The sequence below is a fragment of the Neophocaena asiaeorientalis genome, unplaced genomic scaffold (assembly GCF_003031525.2).
Source record: "Neophocaena asiaeorientalis asiaeorientalis breed wild unplaced genomic scaffold, Neophocaena_asiaeorientalis_V1.1 scaffold123, whole genome shotgun sequence".
NCBI lineage: Eukaryota > Metazoa > Chordata > Mammalia > Artiodactyla > Phocoenidae > Neophocaena > Neophocaena asiaeorientalis.
The window spans coordinates 6,570,854-6,593,728 of NW_020173666.1; positions in this window are offsets into that span (position 1 = coordinate 6,570,854).

The window sequence follows — 22,875 nt, forward strand, 5'->3', positions numbered from 1 at the left end:
TATATATATATATATATTTATATGCCAGGAACAGAAAAAATACATTCAGAAGAGGTTTGCTATGAGCGGAACCTCCAGCCCCAGCCCTGTTCCAGCCCCACAGCACTTGGTTCCACTCCTTTTTTGGATTTTTGGCCCAAGTTTCAGGATGCTAAGTCCTCCTCTTAAAGAAACATTTATTCAGAATGTCTTGGCTTTACCCCAAAACACAAATCCCTCTTCATTTGTGCTGTGTTGTCTTAATCAGAGGAAAACCTTGTTGGCATAAATAAATAAACAGGCAAACAAAATCTTCTTTGGCCTCCACAGCTGCCACCCCTCCCCGCAAAGGGACAATTCCTCACACATTTTCTAATGTTTAGAGACTGTGTGAGTGTGATCACAAGCAGATTTTCACACAACTATAAGGTGAGAGTACACTGGTTTATTGTCCTGTGAGCAATTCTTCAAATTCATGCCTTCTCATTCACTCTAATATAAGAATTTAATTGTAGGGCTTCCCTGGTGGCACAGTGGTTAAGAATCTGCCTGCCAACACAGGGCACACGGGTTTGAATCCTGGTCCGGGAAGATCCCACATGCCGCAGAGCGGCTGGGCCCGTGAGCCATGGCCGCTGAGCCTGTGCGTCCGGAGCCTGTGCTCCGCAACGGGAGAGGCCACAACAGTGAGAGGCCCGCGTACCGCAAAAAAAATCCACCTGCCAATGCGGGGGGACACGGGTTCGAGCCCTGGTCCGGGAAGATCCCACATGCTGCAGAGCAGCTAAGCCCATGCGTCACAACTACGGAGCCTGCGCTCTAGAGCCCGCGAGCCACAACTACTGAAGCCCATGCGCCTAGAGCCCGTGCTCCGCAACAAGAGAAGCCACCGCAATGAGAAGCCTGCGCACCGCAATGAAGAGTAGCCCCCGCTCACCACAACTAGAGGAAGCCCGCACGCAGCAACAAAGACCTAACGCAGCCAAACATAAATAAATAAATTTATTAAAAATACATATATATATGTTGTAAAGCTGTAATAATTTGCATTCTATAGACTTTATAATACTACAGTGCTTTATAATACAATGCTATTAGTTTTTTTTTAACATCTTTATTGGAGTATAATTGCTTTACAATTGTGTGTTCGTTTCTGCTTTATAACAAAGTGAATCAGTTATACATACACATATGTTCCTATATCTCTTTCCTCTTGCATCTCTCTCCCCCCCTCCATCCCACCCCTCTAGGTGGTCACAAAGCACCGAGCTGATCTCCCTGTGCCATGTGGCTGCTTCCCACTAGCTATCTAGTTTACGTTTGGTAGTGTATATATGTCCATGCCACTCTCTCACTTTGTCACAGCTTACCCTTCCCCCTCCCCATATCCTCAAGTCCATTCTCTAGTAGGTCTGTATCTTTATTCCCGTCTTACCCCTAGGTTCTTCATGACCTTCTTTTTTTTTTTTCCTTAGATTCCATATATATGTGTTAGCATACGGTATTTGTTTTTCTCTTTCTGACTTACTTCACTCTGTATGACAGACTCTGGGTCCATTCACCTCACTACAAATAACTCAATTTCGTATCTTTTTATGGCTGAGTAATATTCCATTGTAAAAATGTGCCACATCTTCTTTGTCCATTCATCCCATGATGGACACTTAGGTTGCTTCCATCTCCTGGCTATTAGATTTTATAATGTAGAAAAGTGTGATAATGGTATTCAACTAAACAGATCAGAGAAATAGTATGTAAAGTCCCGAGATAAACTTTATTATATAAGAAAATCAAATATATGATAAAAAGTTATCACAAAATTCAATTGGAAAGATAAAGAAAAATGGAGTTTTCTTTGGGGATAATTGGTAGGCCACTAGGGAAAAAAATCCTATTAGTTATTCATTGCATGTCTGCACCAGAATAAATTCCAGATGATTTAAGATTTTAATATATTTTAAAATATAATATATAATAAAATAGAATTAATTAGATAGTAAACATCTGAATAGCAAAATGACATTCTATACTGAGAAGCAGTTTAAAAGAATCGAAGGCTGAAAGATTTTACTAGATACAATGTTAAGTTGCTCTAGGTTCAAAATAAAAATAAAACCAATAACCAAAAATAAAACACCAACAGGCTGAAAAATGCAAATAACAAATATGACACAAAGTTAACAGCCATTTTATACAAGTTCATAAACAGATAAGAAAAATCACTAAGACGTTACCCCTAAAAATAAATAGACAATCCAGAAAATAATTAGTCAGCACATATATGGAAAGATAATCAAACATATTAGTAGTCAAGACATACAGACTTAAACTTTTTGTCATTCTAGTCGATTAACGTCTTTTTAAAATTAATATGAAATTCCATCTCTCCGAAAATTAAAATCATATTTTTAGATATCGCCTAAAAATAAAATAATGCTAAAACTTGAGGAAAGCTTGATGCACAAAGACATTTAGAGCAGTATTATTTACACTAGCAAAAAGCCAACATGTAAATGAATGAATAAATTAATAGAATTTATTAATTCTATTTCTACAATAGAAAATCGGTTAAGTAAAATGGAATATACCAACCTGATGTAGATTATGCACTCATTTAAATTGTTTCAAATAAAAGCCATGTAATTTTAAAAGATTTTATATTTAGTGGTAGCAAAGTCAATGGTGTGTTACTCCTGGGATATTCCCAGTGCTTAGCACAATGCCTCATCCACGGTAGGAAGTCAATACAAATTTGGTAAATGAATGAAAACCGTACACAGACAGTATGATTTGGGGCCATACGAAAAAAAAAACCTACTTAGAGAAAAAAGAATGAAAAGAAATGTAAATAATGGAAGGAGTATTGACTCTTTTCTTCCATAGAATAGTAGAAGAAAAGAGATGTCCCAAAATTGCATGAGATATACTTATCATTGTTTATCAAACTTCAGATTTAACTGAGTATCCTGTATTTTAATTTGCTAAGTCTGGCGACCCTACAAGACATCAGATTTCATATCCTTAGTTAATTTTTTTTTCTTACAGTTAATTTTTGAAGTCTGTTGAACAGAGCAGTCCTGTGGATGAGCACTTAATTGAAAGTGGGTGGTTATTTTTTCTCATATATCATATGTATGTGCACCCACATTTTTCTGCATAGAAAAGTACAAAGAGAGAAAAAAAATCACCCCAAACTTCACTACATAGTGATAACCTCCTCTTACATTTAAGACAGTCTATACATATATGTACATACAAATTGACATATGTAATTTTACATGCATATAGAATCATACCATATATGCTTTCCCATTATCCTGCTTTTTGCTGTTTATGTTTTCCTTGACTGCCAGTTTCACTGCCTATCTAGAGGTCTGACTTCCATAAAATCCCATTTACTTACCATTCCCAGGGGGCCACCAGTTCATGGGCTACATATGCAGATGGTTAACTAGTAGTTTGCTATTTTTATGGCAAACCACACAGTGCAGGCTTACAGAGGGGCCCCACTTGAGAGGGCAAGTCCAGAACCTATTATCTAAGCCCTCAAGGAGTCTTGAAAAAGACACACAATTTTGTGAGAAACACGTTCACCATGACTGGTATTTACTAAGCCTTATTTCATCTCACTTTACTAAATTTATTCTAGAAACTTACTAAATAGTTATGAAAACATGAGACAAGGAAGATTGATATTGGGAAGAGATGCTGATTACCCAGTGTGATCCTAACAGCTGAATTCAGTATTTATTGAGTGACTACTATCAGCAAGGCACAAGGGTTAGGCACACAAAGATTATGAAGGCCAAGAAAATGTGTCCTGGAGGAAGCTTAAACTTACTCAACAGGAGATGAAATAGACATCCATCCATGATTCTACCACTCAGAAATACTACTTTAACACTTTAGTGTATATCTTCCCAGATGCAATAGTTATAACAGCTAACCCTCATGGGCACTTATTGTGTGCTGGCTTTGTTCGAAGAGTTTTGCTATTCACTCAATTAACTTCAAAATAGTATTACAAGGTACTATGCGTATTCTTACTGTGCAGAAACGTAGGGCGCAAGTCGTTTAACTTGCCTGAAGTTACACGGCTAAAAAGTGTCAGGGCCAGGATTCAAATCCAATGTCTCTCATTAGATGATGATAGATAAATAGGTCAGGTCACATTGTTTTGGAAAACAGATTTTGAAACAAATAGTAAACTTCATTTATTACGTGCCGATTGCCCTTCTACGTATATCGATTTTACATATGTTGATATATTTTATATATATTGTTTTACATATGTTGGTTTATTTTATCCATTAAGTCAGCACATTTTCTTCATCCAGACATTTTCAGGGACTGCAAGTGACTTTAAGGACTTTAAGTGGTGACAGAATGCCAAGGAGACCTGGGGCTGCCCTGCATTTCATCAGAGCTTCTGTTAGTAAGGTCAGGGAGTTCTGCCTCACCTTAAAAGCAATGTTGCTTCAACGGAGTTTTTCAAGTCTGCTTTCTCAGGCTAGAATTTCATGATCATATCTGTATGAGTTTATCTCTGAACCCATCTCCAGGAAGGCTCCGGCAGGATTGATAAATGCCCACACACAGGTGAGCGGTCGTCCCAGACCTTTAGATGTATCCTTTCATCCATAGACCTGAAAAATGTGAACAATTTTGCTCCAAGCCATGAGGTAGTTTCGTGTTAGCGGATTCTCAGCTGTTGATGAGCGAAAACCTTGGAAAACAAGATCATCGCCCTCCAGAGAAATGAGCACACTCTTAAAGAAGGGCTGACCCGAGAGGGGGCGCTGTCCCGACCACGGGAATCCAAGTACATCAGCGGCATTGACTGAGGCTCCACCACAGTCAGTGTGCCAAGGCACAACTTTAATTTCCTCTCATCCTTTTCTTCCTCTTGGGCAAAATGAATCATAAAGTTTACATTCACTTTAGTGTATACATTTTAAATATACCCTATAAAGCCATAGGCGTAATGAATTCAAGATGCCCACATCATAGAAATTCTGCAGAAAGCTGTGTTTATGATTTGGATCCAGGCTTCTTAGGATTTTCAACAGGAACAGACTTCAGACTTCCAGGGACATGAAGGACAATGAAAGGACGTTTCAAATGACTGCTAAGTTTCAAAAGCTATTGTCCAGTAGCCTGAGAGCGCCAGATAAGTAACAAAGTGGCATGTTTCTTTGTGCGGTGAGAGGATGGGTCCAGGTTGAGATGCTCAGGTAGAAAGGACCCTTGAACTTGCTGCGCCCCTCTCCCCGGCCTCCGTGCGCCCTGTGCACTGTGACTGGTCCCAGAGCACATGGCCCTGTGCACATTTCTCCATTTCTGGGAAAGCCCCGCCTTGCAGGTGCCAGAGAAACACATTCTTCAGAGGGGGCGGGCGGGCCAGACGTCAGTGCTCATTACTGAAGAAAGAGAAGCGCCTTCGGGAAGAATTCCAGCATGCAAAGGCTCTTTCAAAACGCGGTGAGCTCAGGTTTCGCCGAGATTTTACCACCACCCTTTGTCTCGACCCGCACTCGTACCCCCGTAATTCTACCTCTGGGAAGAGTCCCCAACTGGGCAGGGTCCGTTCACTGTGAACCCGGATGGCCAGCCCTCAGAACCTCTTTGCTCGCACCAAAACGGGGTTCACTTATTCCATTTCAAGCAGCAGGACAACCGCCAGTCTCGGGGAGCCTTGAAGAAGTGGGAGCAGGGAGAGGTCACATTTTCAGCCTGGCTCCCGCTCTGCAGCTTTCTCATGAATGCAGACCAATTGCGCACGAATGTGGCCAGGACACATGCAGAATATTCACACGAAATGTAAGGATCCCTTGTTCTCTGTAACATTAGCCGAGGTTTCAAAACACAGAATCCAGGCTGGAACCGCCAGGCCAGCAGCGGGAGGCGGGCTGTCTTAGAAGCAGATGGAACAAAAGATTGGGTTCCCGAGTTCCTAGGGTGAGGCAAAAGGGCAAGATGTGAACCCAGGACCACCCAGGGAAAATTAAATACAGATCAACTTTTGATGGCTTATGTTAACAGAGGGGAGATGGAGTTTTGATCTTGGGAAAAACAACATGGTCAGCTCTACCCGTAGTCGCTGTTTACCACACGCCTGCTCCACTACTAAGTAGCCACAAATGCACAAGTGGAGTGGAAGCTTCTGTTTCTTCCATCATCCAGCCTGTCCTTCCAGGGCTGGAGAGCAGGGTGTAACACCAGAAGAAGGAGCCTCAGGGTTTCCCAACCTTTGAACAAACAGGAGAAAATGAGTCCTACAGGGGTCAACTCCCCTTTCAGGTTGGGGCCAGAGGCCACCCTGGCTCTGCCTTGGAACGAGGGGCGGGCCACCCACCTCCATCACCTGCCCTCCCACACAACCTACCTGCTGCCACAGCCGTGTCACTCTGGGCTCTTACTCACCTGGGATTGCAGGTGGAATCAATGTTTTTTTTTAATTAATTTATTTTATTTATTTATTTTTGGCTGTGTTGGGTCTCTGTTGCTGCACGCGGGCTTCCTCTAGTTGCGGTGAGCAGGGACTGCTCTTCGTTGCGGTGCGCAGGCTTCTCATTGTGGTGGCTTCTCTTGTTGCGGAGCACGGGCTCTAGGCGTGTGGACTCAATAGTCGTGCCTCGCGGGCTGTAGAGAGTAGGCTCAGTCATTGTGGCGCACGGGCTTAGCTGTTCCGGGGCATGTGGGATCTTCCCCGACCAGGGCTCGAACCTGAGTCCCCTGCACTGGCAGGTGGATTCTTAACCACTGCGCCACCAAGGAAGCCCCGGAATCGACATTTTTAACTCGACTCTTAACCCCAATCTTTTGTTAGCTGTTATTTTTTTAATTTCTATATTATGAAAATTGTCAAACATACTCAGTAGAGAGAGCATGGTGCAACAAACCCGATTCGACAGTTATCAAGATCTGCATATTTCTTCATCTCTCCTATTTTTCCTGTTTCTTTACAGCAAATCCTGGATATCATGTCATTTCAGCCCCTCATACTTCAGGAAGCGTCTCTAAAAATGCAGACATTCTCCACGTGACTATATCATTGTCACTCCAAAAAAATTAACAGTAATTCCTCAGTATTATCAAAATCACAGTTCATACAGATTTCCCCTGTTTCACAAAACTGTCTTTTTAGTTGGTTTGTTTGTGTCGGTAGCCAAAAAAGAGCCAAACATTTCATCTGGTTGTTATGCCTCTTAAGTCCCTTCCGATCTACAGCAGCTCCTCTTGCTTTTTTTTTTTTTTTTTTTTTTGTGGTGTGCGGGCCTCTCACTGTTGTGGTCTCTCCCGTTGCGGAGCACAGGCTCGGGACGTGCAGGCTGAGCGGCCAGGGCTCACGGGCGCAGCCGCTCTGCGGCATGTGGGATCTTCCCGGACCGGGGCACGAACCCGTGTCCCCTGCATCGGCAGGCAGACTCTCAACCACTGCGCCACCAGGGAAGGCCCTTCTTGCTTTTTCCTTAATGCCACTGACCTGCTCCGGAAAGCAGGAGAGTTTGCTCGTCAGCCTGAATCTTTCGATCTACCTCTGTGAGCTCCATCTCTATCTCCATCTCTAATCTTCCAAGGAGGTTGGACTTGAACAAGAAGACATTATTTGCACTGTATGTGGACACCCCTTCTCCAGACCGGAAACTTGGCATATCTGGCCCTGACTTATCTTTTCCAATATATGTCCCAAAATAACCCATATGTAGACCTTCCATTCTAACCAAGCAGGATTATTTAACATTTCTCACCCCCCTTTACATTTTCTCACCTCTTTACCTCTGCTTTTCCCATTTACCTTGCGTAACAGCTACTTTGCACTTGCTTATGTGAATGTACAGTGGTTTATTATGGCATGGCCTTCAAATCTCATGCTTTCAAAGCCCGCACTTGGACCAGAAGCAGAATTTCACTCCGCTCTCCCACCACCCACACTCTTCGACCAAATCCAGAGCTCCTGCCCCTCGGCACCTCCCCTCCGCCCTTACCTTGCTCCTCCTGGGCTTGCTGCCTTCCCTTCCCAGCACCATTTCACTCACTGCTCTCTGGTCCTCTCCTCCAGAGCCCTTAGTCCAGAGATCCCCAGCCCCTGGGCCGCAGACCAGTACCAGTCCGCAGCCTGTTAGGAGCCAGGCCGCACAGCAGGCCTAAACCAATCCCAAGGTGGTTTTCTTCACCAGATTCCTAAACAGCTGAGATGCAACCAGACAAGATGATTTCAAATTCTAAGACACCATCCAGCAGGTAGAGCATCTGAAGATGGGGCTTTTGAGCCAGAATTCTACAGAAGAGTCTCCCTTGTGGGCTTCATTAGAGAGAGCATCTGCCCCACCTGCTCTGTGTCACCAAGGCAAAGTGCACATAAACTCAAAAGCCACTGCATAAATGTTAATATATGTTCCATCTATCGTAGCTCTGCCCCTCCAAGACCCTGAGACACTCTGCTTGCCTGGGAAGCTGAATTTAACAGAGACTTGAGGGTCACCACAGTGTCCGATTACTAATGTACAGGACAGTGAGGTATGCATCTCTTTTTCCTTTTTCTTTTTTTTTGGCCGAGGGCGGGCAGGATCTAAGTTCCCCGACCAGGGACTGAACCCAGGCCACAGGAGTGAAAGCACTGAATCCTAACCACTAGACAACCAGGGAACCCCCAGCTATGCATTTCTTAAAGTAGAGAATTATTCATTCATTTATTTCCAGATTTTCATTAAGCACCTCAAATTCCCGGCATGTTCTGGTCACCAGGGTTATAGCAGTAAACAAGACAGATGACATTCTTTTTCTCATGGAACTTACATTCTAATTGGAGAAAACAGAAAATCTAAAAAACGAAACAAGTAATACTCAAGATAATGGCAAATAATGACAAATTCTAAGGAAATGAAAGAAGGTGATACAACAGGAAAGGCGGGGAAAGCAGTACTCTAGACCAGATGGTAAAGAAAGTTTCCTCTGAGAAGATATAATCTGAGAAGAGACGTAAATGACAAGAAAGAATCAGCTGGGGAATTCTCTGGTGGCCTAGTGGTTAGGACTCCATGCTCTCACTGCCGAGGGCCCTGGTTCAATCCCTGGTCGGGGAACTAAGATCCCACACACACACACACACAAAAAACATCCAAGTGCTCATCTGGGGAAAGGGCCTTCCAGGCAGGGAAACAGCTGACACCAATGTAGGACTGAGCTCAGTGTGTCCTGGGAACAGAAAGAAGACCCACAAAAGTAGCACACTGAGAGAAGGTGAGGTGTACCAAATGGTGTCACAGGTGGGCAGGAGTCACCTCACGTCGGCCTGATGGACTTTGCCTAGAGTGTGTCATTCATTCTGACTGCAGTAGGAAGCCATTGGAGGGTTTTCAGCAGAGTTCAGATCTGTAGGGTTTTGGCGCGGGAACCTGTGTAGATGGTGGTTACATTTGTTAAGATGGGGAAGATGAAGGAAGAGCTTGTCTGCGAGCAGGAAGGTTAAGATGGATAAAAAGTTCTTTTTCAGATCTCTTAAATTTGAGATGCCTGTCAAACAGTCTTGGAGAAGTCCAGCAGGCTACAGAATTTAATGAGTCTGGTGTTCAAGAGAAAGGTCAGAACTAGAGTAATAAATTTGAAAGTCGTCAGCACATGAATGGCATTTACAGCCATGACGCAGGATGAGCACACGGAGGGCAAAAATATAGAAAAGAAAATGGGCTTCAAACTTTAGAATACAGGAGAAGGAGTCAGCAAAGGAGACCGAGAAGGGATGTCAGTGAAGTAGGGGTAAAGCCAGGAGAGGGTGATGCCAAAGGAACCAAGAAAAGACGGTGCATCAAGAGGAAGTGGTCACCACTCAGTGCCGGAGAGAGGCCAAGGGAGGTGAGGACTGACCCCTGGTTTGGGCAGAGGGGCCTCACTGGTCATCTTGACACCAGTCCTTTGAGTTGTGTGGTGGGGAGGGAGGCCAGATGGCAGAAGTCGAGGACAGACTTTAGTAGAAACAGGCTAGGCAGTTCTGAATCGAGGCAGTTTCTGGAAGAGAATAAGGGTTTGAGGTATTTTGTTTGTTTGTGCGATTGGTTGGTTGGTTTTTTTAAGGATGAGGCACTCATGGGTCTGCGGTTGGGAAAATAGAGAGGGAGAAACCGATGACACCAGAGACAGAAAGGAAGCTCCTGGAATGACATCCGCTTTGCAGCCTCTTTCAAGGATGTTTAAGAACAGCTTTCTCTGAAGGTAAGAATAAATTAAGTATATGTCGTGTCCCAGAGTATTAAATATTACACTGAGGGTCAAGTGTGGGGAATGTGGGTGGCTTGGGAGTGTGGAGTCAGAGAAGGAAGAGAAGCCAGCATTTACTGGGCATACCACTGTGTCAGGCAGACATGGGAACTTTGTGGTAATATTTCTTTTTAAGCTTTGAGTATTTATTGGCTTTATTTTGTTAAAAAAAAAAAAGCTCTGTACCCGATGAACAGTAACTCCCCGCTATCCATTCCTTCCAGTCCCTCTCTACTTTCTACCACTATGAACTTGCCTATTCTAGGTACCTTGTATAAGTGGAATCATACAGTATTTGTCCTTTTGTATCTGGCTTATTTCATTTAGCATGTTTTCAAGGTTCATCTACAGTGTAGCCTACATCGGAATTTCATTCCTTTTTATGACTGGGTGATATTCCATTGTATGTGTCTACCATAATTTGTTTATTCTTTTAACTTTTTTTTTTTTTTTTTTCGGTACGTGGGCCTCTCACTGTTGTGGCCTCTCCTGTTGTGGAGCACAGGCTCCGGACGCGCAGGCTCAGCGGCCATGGCTCACGGGCCCAGCCGCTCCGCGGCATGTGGGATCTTCCCGGACCCGGGCACGAACCCGTGTCCCCTGCATCGGCAGGCGGACTCTCAACCACTGCGCCACCAGGGAAGCCCTATTCTTTTAACTTTTGATGGACTCTTGGATTGCCTCCACTTTTTGGCGCTGCTGTGAACATGTGTGTACAGGTATCTGCTTGAGTCCCTGCCTTCAGTTCTTTGCAGCACAGATCTAGAAGTTGGTCCCATTTATTTTTGTTTAATACTCACAGCAATCCATAGAGACATATTCTTCAGGCTGGGGCTGGTTTCCTTCCTTATTCCCTCAGTGGGGATCTGTACGCTCCCAGCTCCTATGATAATCCCCCAAACTGGATATTGGCCATTGCTTTTGCTCTCAGCCAGGCTCAGCTTCCAGATGGGCTCTAGTCCTCAGCCTCCAGCTCTTAAAGCGCTTGTTTTTGCTGAAGGGAATCCGTTCAACATGTTCTAGTGGAGAAGGAGGGGGAGGCAGGCCATCCCTCTGCCTCTTCCCATGGTGACAGCAGTGAGGGCTGGGGTGCGGACTTACAACTCTGCCGTGATTGGGGGTAGGTGCTCAAGACATATGCCTATAAATGAACTTCCACCTTATTCTTCAGATTGGAAAGAGCATTCTGTCCTAAAATCGTGCTCCTTCTTTCTCCCCTCCTTCCTTCCTTCCCTCACTCCCTCCTTTTCTTTCTCTCTCTCTCTTTTTTTTTTTGCGGTACGCGGGCCTCTCACTGTTGTGGCCTCTCCCGTTGCAGAGCACAGGCTCCGGATGCGCAGGCTCAGCGGCCATGGCTCACAGGCCCAGCCGCTCCGCGGCATGTGGGATCCTCCCGGACCGGGGCACGAACCTGTGTCCCCTGCATCGGCAGGCGGACTCTCAACCACTGCGCCACCAGGGAAGCCCTCTCTGTCTTTTTATTATAATATTTTGGCTGCACCAAGCGGCTTGTGGGATCTTAGTTCCCCAACCAGGGATTGAACACAAGCCCCAGCAGTGAAAGCACGGAGTCCTAACCACTGAAACACCAGGAAATTCTCCTGTGCTCCTTCTTTTAAAGAGCTAAAACCTGACTTTTCCAAGGAAAAACAAGTCTTCTGATAGCAAGCAAGTCACAATACCATAGTCACTGGTATATTTTGGATATGCTCAAACTTAACACTTTAAACACTGGAAGAGAAGTTATCATGATGAGGTGATAATAGCTTGAGCTGGGGAAATTATTTGTAGAAAGTAAATAAAACGATAGAATAGCAACAACAATTTTTTAACAGCTATAATATCCTTCAACTGCTATACAGGAAATAGGATAGTCTCTCCTTTAAAGTATGAAAGTATTTTGTGATCCAAAAATAGCTGGTCTCAGCATTGCTTCTGCAAAGTTTCCCTTAAAGTAGGATTTTGCTTTCCTTTTAAAATGCTATGATATGCATGATTCTCCAGAACTTAGTTCTTTCTAAACAAAGTCCTGGAGTGAAAGGCAATTTAGTGGCCTAAGGGGTGGGGGAGATGTAAATTCTTTGTAAATATTTCTGGCTCCTTTCTGGATTGCAACAAGCTAGTGAGGACCCTGGGAAAAATCCCAGTGCTCGGGGGAGGGGGGCTGGGGGCCAGGAGTTGGGACTTAAATCTCAGAGACAGGACACCCCATATCACAGCAGTCTCACTACCACACATTGGCAGGTGTGATGTACACAAACACACAGTTCCTTTTTTCTTTTTTTTTAAGGGAGCAGCGTGCACGGTACAGTGCCTTTCTCTTACTTATTTTCTCTGTATTTATTTCCATCTGTTCTTATAAACTTTAAACTGATCTTAAATTGTCCTCCTTTCCTAACACAGTTGTGATGTACCCTGTTCCTGAGTCAGCCACAGGTGAGATATTTTTCCTGGAGTTTTGTAGGGTTTTGTGTAGTTTGGTTATTGTTATTTTGTTTGTTTGGTAACGCTTGTTGGACTCTGTCCAGACTTTTTCTGTTTCTGATTTTTTTTTTTTTTTTTGGTTTCCTAATGATCTTTCTAGAGTACTTTATTGCAGCTATATTTTTACCTTTTCTCCCATTCCTTTAAAATATTTTCATTTTAGCTTTCAGGTTATATTTTCTTGAATTTATTTTCTAAGACTGCTTCTTCAAAGCATAAATAGAGAATAAATCAGTGTTTGGATGATTATTTCCAACTCCAATTGTCTATCCTCTAGAAACTCTGTGGTGAAGATTATAATTGTGAAATAGTTTATGTTATACCCTCGTTTGGATCCTTTTACTTAGAAAGATCTTTTATCTATCCCATTTAAACATCCTAGGGACCTCCCTGGTGGTCCAGTGGCTAAGGCTCTGTGCTCCCAATGCAAGGGGCCTGGGTTTGATCCCTGGTCAGGGAACTAGATCCCACATGTCACAACTAAAGTTTCTACATGCCTCAACTAAGACCTGGCACAGTCAAATAAATAAATATATTTTTTAAGTTAAAAAAATAAAATAAACATCTTATATGGTATAAATCAAAACTATGAAAGCTTTTAAAAATAATGTTCATTTAATTTTTAATTCTATAAATATGTTCTTTCCTACTGGAGTCAGGAATAAGGCAAGAATGGTCCCTGTCACGTTATTTCTCAACACTCTTTTAATCCCGGAAAATGAAATCAGAGCAAGGAAACAAAGACACCTAAATATTAGAAAGGAAGAGTGATGAGAGACAGATCATAGGGACACAAACCCTGACCCACAATTTTAAAACCTCAAAAGCTCCAATACACAAAAATATTAAAAAAACTCATTTGTTAGCAAGCTTTGGCCTAAAATGATATGAGGCTATTCAGTCTTAATTTACTGCCATCAGTATTAATATCATATGCAAATATATTATTGCATTTAATTACAGGGAACTTGCTGAGACCTCAGTAGGGGTGTTTCTATGCTCTGTGTAACCTTTCTAAAATGGAAAAGATTCTGAATTCTGAAACATAAATGGCCCCCAGGACTTTGGGTAAGAGGCTGTGTACCTGCAATATACCGGGCAGTGTCCAGGGACACCAAAAAGATAAAAATGTACGTGCTGTCATCCAGGAACTAACAATCCAAATTGAGATGGCAAGATATATGCATAAGAAAAACTTTAAAGCTTTCAAATAAGGTTTTTTTGGGTTTTTTTTTTTTGTGTGTGTGTGTGGTATGCAGGCCTCTCACTGTTGTGGCCTCTCCCGTTGCGGAGGACAGGTTCCGGCCGTGCAGGCCCAGCGGCCATGGCCCACGGGCCCAGCCGCTCCGCGGCACAGGGGATCCCCCCAGACCAGGGCACGAACCCGCGTGCCCCGCACCGGCAGGCGGACTCCCAACCACTGCGCCACTAGGGAAGCCCCAAATAAGGTTTTAAACAAATACATCATCCTGGTCTGGATTGAAGTGAAGAGATACACGGTACTGCCTGTGAGTATTTGTATATTATGTCAGTGCCCCCAAATTGTACAGGATTGTGTTTGATGGTTAGAGCCGTGGCCTAAAATATAGAATAGATGTGCTTGACGAGGATGGGGAAAATGATTCTACGTGCTATATATTAGAGTCTTCCTCTTGTTAAGCAACAGAAACTTCACTGAAGGTCCAGACTTGGGTGAGCCTCATCCTTTTGGTCACTGGACTCTCTCTCCCACCTCCCCCACCCAGCCAGCTTTCTTCTCCATTGTTCCACAGTCAGGCGAGCTCTTGCTGCACGGTGGGGAAGATGGCCCCTGGAGTTGCGTTGCTTATGACCACTCCAGACCGCAATGCCAGAAGAGGACAGAGAGAGAGACGGTCTCTCCTGTGCCCATCTCAGTCCCTCAGAATGATCTAGCCTGGCCGTGCTGGCCGCAAGGAGCGAGGAACACAGACCAGCTTGAGGCACATCTTGGGCTTTGTAACTGACCACCATACTATAGTCACATAGGATGAGACAAAAACAATTACAAAAGCAAAGGGTGCTGGAACAGATTAATTAAAAAAAAAAAAAGAATAAATGTGTCCAGCGCCACAGTAGAACTTCCTCCTGAAAAGGACCACTTTGCTTTGCTGAGGAGGACATGCAGGCAAGAAGGGGGAGCTGAATTGTAGCAGTGGTCACAGCGTGACGACAGAGGACGAAGGACGTGAAGAGCTCAGCTACTCTCTGGTCACAAGTGTTGATGTTTGTGCATCTGAAACAGGGACAGTATTCACAGGTGGATGTAAGACAGATGGCTCAGGAAGGAGCTTTGAAAGTGCCTCCTGCTAAATTAGGGGACGCTTAAGATGTTTAAAGAAAAGAGAAGTGCCTTGCTGGAAGGAATGAAAGAGAGTATTATAGGTAGAAGGTGTAACATTTATCTGTATGAATGATTTTGCCCCTGGCTGAGTCTAGGTTGGAGTAGTCCTTTCTTCTAGACATGAGAAATTTCTGGTTCCCTTCTGAACTGAGACAAGCTTGTCTCAGTTTATCTTTGATGTCTCAGTTTATGTTTGATGGACAGGCTTATGTTTGATGGATATAACCCTGCCCTAAAATACAGAAGAAATGTGCTTGACAAGGGGGAAAAAAGATCATTTATAATCCCTATGTATTAGACTCTTACAGTTGCAAACATGGGAAACCGGACTTAATATGAATTAAGCAAAAAATTGATCTATTGGCTCATTTAGAGAAGTATTTTGAAGATGCAGACTATAGGCATTTTCTGATCAGGAGTTGATCGTTTAGTAAATATGATATTTTGGGACCAAGTATCTTATATCCAAGTTGCAATAACCTTCTAAATAACTTGCTGAAAGTCGCCCAGGGAATGATTTGTTGATGTACCAGAAGAGGGAGGTACAAAGGCAAAGGAACTGCACCTGGAACTTCTCTGAATAATTAAGTTACAGTTGCTATTTGCAAGTCACTGCAGAGAAAAATCTTCCAATAGATGCTATCTATTCAGTCATGTGTGCAAACCTAGATACCTCTTATATTAACATTGTAATTATATTTTGGATCTTCCTTTGTTTTGCTCTTCAAGGACAAAGATTAAGTCTTAAATGTAGAAGTCAGAGGAAGAAAAGACACTTTTCTCATGGCCTGGAATAATCCTGATCTGATGACTTAGACACACACAAAGCTGGATAGCATCCAACTCTAACCAACCCCCAATCCATTATCACTTACTGAAGATTAGAGAGAGGAATGAATGAAACCCATCATATGCTGGGCATTTTACATAAATCATCTTTGGAATTCTCACAACCCTGAAAGGAAGGTATCATAATTCCTATTTTAAGAGATAAGCAAAATAAGGCTCAGAGAGCTTTACTCGCTTTTCCATGACCTTCCAGCTCATGGGAAGTAAAGCCAGGATTCTAAAACTGAACTGTCTGATTTCAAAGCCTGGGCAAGACTGTGGTCCTGGCTCCATGCTGGGTGGTGTCTCTGAGGAATTATTAAGCTGCGTAACCTAGCTTTTGATTTCCTGTTACAAATCCTCCTCTCCTTACCATATAGAGATTAGTGCTCATCAAGATTTAATGTATAAAGCACAATCCAAGGAGCTGGGGATGTAAAGAAGAGTTTAATACAACTTTTGCCCATCGGGAGCTCACAAACTATCTGGGGAAAGGGTACCCAAATATGAAGCAATAAACAACAACCTAAGGGTGGGATTGCGCTGAGCAACCAGTGAGCAGGAAAAACTCAGAGGACATGACAGAGGCTCGAGTTACCAGTAACCCCCCAGTGTCCATTTCCCCTTCCTTTGTAAGACAACTCCTGCCCCCTGCTAGCCGGGGGACTACAGCCGTTCAGAATATATACTACATTTCCCAGGCTGTCTCACAGCTTAGTGTGACTAAATTCTGTCCAATGGGATGAAAGCAGAAATGACAGGTGCAACTTCTGACAGGGAATCTTAAAGAGAAAAACAACATCCCTTCTCTTCCCTGTGTGTTGGCGCTTCAGCAGCCATCTTGAGTCATGAGGCAGGTTTGGGAGGAAGTCACTGGTGGCAGAGCTACAAGGTGGGAGAAGCAGAGATCTGACTCCTTGTAGCACAGCCCCTATTCCAGACTGCCAACCTTCCCTCCTTCATGTGAAAGAGAAATAAACGTCTATCTAATTTAAGCCGTTGTTATTTGGGGCTTTTGTCATCACAGGCAAATTTAATTCTAACTGCTAAAAGAGCACAGCTCTGCGACCACCGTCACCACAACCCCCCAGATTCTACTACATGACCTTCGGCAAATCACTTAACCTTTCCCAGGTGGCTGGAGAATCCAAAGGGATAAAACAGTGAGAGAGCAGGAGAAAGCGCTTGGGGGTTTTAGATGGTCTGCTGTGACACAGTATGGCTGGAGGGAGGGGTGAGAAAATTCAAAAGCTATACACACAACACTCATCAACTCACAATTTTCCTGAAGTGCTTGAAGAATAGCACGTGTGGGCTGCCCTGGTGGCGCAGTGGTCGAGCGTCCGCCGCCGATGCAGGGGACGCGGGTTCGTGCCCCGGTCCGGGAAGATCCCACATGCCGCGGAGCGGCTGGGCCCGTGAGCCATGGCCGCTGAGCCTGCGCGTCCGGAGCCTGTGCTCCGCAACGGGAGAGGCCACAGCGGTGAGAGGCCCGCGTACCGCAAAAAAAAAAAAAAAAAAAAAAAAAAGAATAGCACGTGTGTGTCGGGGGAGGAATTGGGAGATTGGGATTGACACGTGCACTATTGACACTATGTATAAAATAGACAACTAGTGAGAACTCACTGTGTAGCACAGGGAACTTAAGGCACTGTGGTGACCTAAATGGGAAGGAAATTCAAAAAAGAGGGTAGATAGGTATATGCAGAGCTGATTCATTTTGCTGTACAGTGGAAACTAACACAACACTGGGCTTCCCTGGTGGCACAGTGGTTAAGAATCTACCTGCCAGTGCAGGAGACATGGGTTCGAGCCCTGGTCTGGGAAGATCCCACATGCCATGGAGCAACTAAGCCCGTGTGCCACAGCTACTGAGGCTGTGCTCTAGAGCCCGCGAGCCACAACTACTGAAGCCCGTGTGCCTGGAGCCCCTGCTCCGCAACAAGAGAAGCCACCGCAATGAGCCTGCACACCACCATGAAGACCCAACGCAGCCAAAAATAAAAATAAATAAATATTTTTTTTAAAAAAAGAAGCTAACACAACATTGTAAAGCAACTATACTCCAATAAAAATTAATTAAAAAAGAAAGACTAGTACATGTAGAGCAATCGTGTAGCACACACTTTAAGATCTTGGAGAATTGAAAGGAGAAAAATGCTGTGAGTTGGAGTAAATGATTAAGGGTTTGATGAGGGAGATGAGGTATGAGCTGGGCGTTAGGAATGAGTCCAATTTAGTTTGTAAGTCTTGACTCTTTTAGCTACAAGTTATAGAAACTCAATTAGACCCTGCTTTTTAAAAAAGTGGGCAGGGTGAGGGTTGGTGGTTGGCTCATATAAATTAAAGAGGCAAGAAGTAAGCGCCGGGAAGGCTGGATCAAGACCAGATGATGTCATTAGGATGTGATCTCAGCTCTGCTTTCCTGAGCTCACTGCATTGTCATAAGGCCAGTGGTGGCATCTGGCAGCTGTGGATTCACAACCTATTCATTGAACAGCCCAGGCGGAAAATACCTCCTTCCTTAGGGCTGCAAAGAAGCCCTCAACCTACCTGACTCCCTGTGACTCTGCTTCTGCAGATCTGCTCCTGTCCCCATCTCTGGACTGGGTGGGGTATCCCACCCAAACTGCATGGATTGAGGGTTTGAGAAAGGTGGTTGTTTAAAGGAAAAGTGAGATGCAATTGGCAGTAGGAGAGAAATGGATGCTGGGAAGAATATTGTTCAAATTCTAGGGCAGAGGAGAGGAATAGCAAAGATGTGAAGCCTGAGATGAGTGAGACAGGATGGGCTGCATGGAAGAGAGAAGTCCTATATGCAAGAAATGTGCTTCAGAGCGCCCCCTTCGGCTTCACTGTGTTAATTTGTTAGGGCTGCTGTAACAAAGTAGATGGCTTAAGTAACAGAAATTGTTTTGCTCACGGTTCCGGAGGCTGGAAGTCCAAGATCAAGGTTCTGGCAGTGTTGGCTTCCTCTGCGGCTCTGTCTTTGGCTTGGAGGTGGCTGTCTTCTTGCTGCCTTTTCACATGGCCATCCCTCTGTTCACCGATCTCCACCGTGTTGAAACCTGATCCCCGCCGTGATGGTATTTGAAGATGGGGCCTTTGAGAGGTGATTTATTCTGCCCTCATGAATGGGATTATTGCCCTAATAAGAGAGACCCCAGAGAGCACCTTTTACCCCATCTGCCAGGTGAGGACATAGCAAGAAGATGGACATCTCTGAACCAGAAAGCAGACTCTCACCAGACGCCAAATCTGCTGACACCTTGATCTTGGACTTCCCAGCCTCCAGAACTGTGAGATATAAATTTGTATTGTTTATAAGCCCCTCAGTCTGTGGGAGCCTATTATAGCAGCCAGAACAGGCTAAGACAGGCCGGTGCATGGCTAAAATCAAGCAAACAAACAAAAGAATCCAACCAAGAGACTCAGAAATCTAGGTGCACTCGCACAAATGCTTTGCAACTAGTTGGTTACCTGTGGGGAAGGACGGTGACTCCAAGTCTTACTGGGAAATGCCAAGATGGAAGACCCAGCGCCTAATACAGTGTTCTGTCCAGAGTAGACACACAGGAAGCAATGGCTAGACTGAACTTACAAAAAAGAACAGGAAGAGGAAGAGAGAACATCTTTGGTGTTGGTGAGTTGCCTTTATTCTAACAACAGCCATAGGGCAAAAAACCCTTAACATCTAGGGCAGTGGGATGGAAGAAGAGGGGCAAAAGCCACCCACACTTGAGTTCAGAAGCTCTCGAAGCCCTAAACACGAAATAAGATATCTCCAGAATGTATCCACAGAGGAGGGGACGTGGGAGGAGAAGAAGGCAACAGATTACATTCCTTGATCATCAATCAAAAGCAGATTCTCCCCCAGGCCTCATCTATGTACCTATTATCTCCCCACCATATTTATCTTTTTCTTGGTACTTATCACTATATGAAATTATCTTATATAACTGTTAGATTATTTTTTTATAGTCTACCGCCACCACCTCCCGAATATAAGCTCTAAAACGGAAGGACCTCCTCATGGTCCTTGCTGTGCTTTCAGTACCCAGGACGGTACCTAGCACATACTAGGTGCTCAGAAAACACTGTTGAACGAATAAAGGAGAAAGAGCAAAGGATATTAGGGAGTTTAATATAAGTGATTACACCCAAGTAATTAATGACTCCATAGGTAGCTTGACAATCCAGAATGCTTCATTCCATAGAGATTATGTATAACCAATGTATTTTTGAACAGAAAACTCTGTGGCGGGTCATGAAAAGTCAGCCTTAGTTGTTCCCCTGTTCTGTTGCAGTATCAATGGTAAGAATATAACCGCTTCAGTGCCTTTGCTAAGCTTTTAGTGGATATTATGTGCTAACCGGTCTTCTATTTTCTGTATTCCAAGACTTTGACATCTGGGTCCTTTGCTGATTCTGGAGGGACTGCCCCTTCAGGCTTAGGTGGTTCCTGGAAATAGAAAACAGCCTACTCACGAGTGTGCTTTTTAAATACAAACCAATCAACCCCCAGCCCACACCCCAACACCCCTTTTATCAGGCCCTCACATTCCAGGCCACTAGCCATCTGCCCTAATCACCCCAGCTCCAGGTACCCAACACCTACAGCCAACCCCTGTGCCCCAGATCCCACTGAAATTATTCGAACTAACCATGCTGACCAAAGTAAGCTCATGTGCTTCATGAGATGCTTACCATGCCTCACCTTCCCACAGAAACCACAATATAGGCTCCTGCCCGCTCTGGTCCTGACCAACCCTGCTGCTTCCCCATGTGGACCCTCCTGGTGCAGCACACCCATTTCTCTTGGGAATTGTGAGTAAACAATTATATATTCAGCGACAATCATCTGATCTTTTGATCTTACTAGACCTCAGATTTCCTGTGAATACGCTATATTTTAATAAATTTATTTATTTTATTTTTGGCTGTGCTGGGTCTTCGCTGCTGTGCACGGGCTTTCTCTAGTTGCGGCGAGCGGGGGCTACTCTTCGTTGCAGTGCACGGGCTTCTCATTACGGAGCACGCGTGGGCTCTAGGCACACGGGCTTCAGTAGTTGCAGCACGTGGGCTCAGTAGTTGTGGCTCACAGGCTCTAGAGCGCAGGCTCAGTAGTTGTGGCGCAAGGCTTAGTTGCTCCACGGCATGTGGGATCTCTCCCCGGACCAGGGCTCGAACCCGTGTCCCCTGCATTGGCAGGTGGACTCTCAATCACTGTGCCACAGGGAAGCCCCTACACTATATTTTAAAAACAATATACCAGTTAAGATTTGCTCAATTGTAAGTAACAGAAAACCCAATTCAAACTGCCTTAAGCCATAAAGGAGATGTGCTGTAAGTTGAGAGGGCAGCCACCAGGGTTAGTTTATTTCAGTCTCTGTGGTTATCCTCGAGGACTCAGTGTCTTCCAGTCGCTCACCTGCACTCTGCAGCAGCAACTTCATCCATCCACACCTAGGCCCACAGCCTTCCTAATTCAAGCAGAGGGAAAGGGACCAGGTGTCTTCTGGAAGCTGTCTCAGGAAAATGGGGCAGCTTCATCCCCAGGAGCCCCAGCAAACCTCTTTGGGAAATTGGGGCATGTGTCTATCCCTGTCCAAGAATGAGATTCTGTAGATGAGTTTGGACCTGAGCCTCTTGTCCTTCCTAGACTCAGGAGGGCTCAGCTTCCAGGAAGCACGAGAGATGCATGGGGGAGGTGTGGACTCCTGAACGGACCCTGAGCAGCACAGTTACAGGAAAAGGGAGTGAATTTGAGTGGCCCCATGATGTCCAGTGCAGTAATATGATAGCAACAGAAGCATGAAAAGTAAAGAAGGGGCTCTAGATGATATTCTGTTGGGGTCAGTGGTGGTTTAAGAAGGGGGGGTGCTTCTCTGGTGGCGCAGTGGTTGAGAGTCCGCCTGCCGATGCAGGGGACATGGGTTCGTGCCCCGGTCTGGGAGGATCCCACGTGCCACGGAGCGGCTGGGCCCATGAGCCATGGCCGCTGAGCCTGGGCGTCCGGAGTCTGTGCTCCGCCACGGGAGAGGCCACAACAGTGAGAGGCCCGCGTACCGCAAAAAAAAAAAAAAAAAAAGAAGAGGGGATAAAACCTCACACAGTTACTGTAGGTAACACATTTGCAAGCAAAACCTTCTACTCTTGGTGGCTTTCACCGCGGTTAGGAGGAGACCACCTCTTATGAGATGTGATTCTGATTTTGAGATGGCCGTATAAAGAAAAAAGTCATTAACTTTATATTTTTCATTTCATTCTTACATTTGCCTGTCTTATCTTTTAAGGTTGTAAACTTGATGAGAATGTAGGCTGTATATTTTATAGCATAGTGGTATTTAAAATGTCAAGAAGTGAAAAACTTAACGGTACAATTTAGCCTGAGAATTTTAATGCCTGTTCAGTGCTTTCCTTCAACAGTTTCTCTCATTTCACACATACGCACAGATATTACTGCCCCCGCCTGCCCTGCCCCCAGACACACACATTTAGTCCTGGGAAAGATGTGACATCAAAACAGAAGCACAATCCCTTATTAGAGCATCAGAGTAAAGAAGGCTAATCTAATTAGTGTCTAGTCTGGAAGGAATGAAAAAAAAAAGCATCTGTAATGTATGATAGAAAGGTTACTTGTGATCTGCTTCTTGAAAAAATGTCTGCCTGATTTGTGTGTTTCTGCGGCTCTCAACAATGGAGGTTTGCTCTGGTCTCTGCAACAGACACATTTCCAATCACCAGACTTCTGTGGATTTATGCTCGCTTCCTGATTTAAACAGCAACTCCCAGAAAGCAATGGCTTTCAGCATTGCGAGCTGGAGGGTTTGTTAGACATTCTGCAAGCGTATATCATACTTACCACCAAATTAAAGATGATGGTGAGCAAAGAAGAAAAATTCTCAAATTCACAAATTATGCTACTGATTAGCCCAACTCCAATTATTTTTAATACATGCATT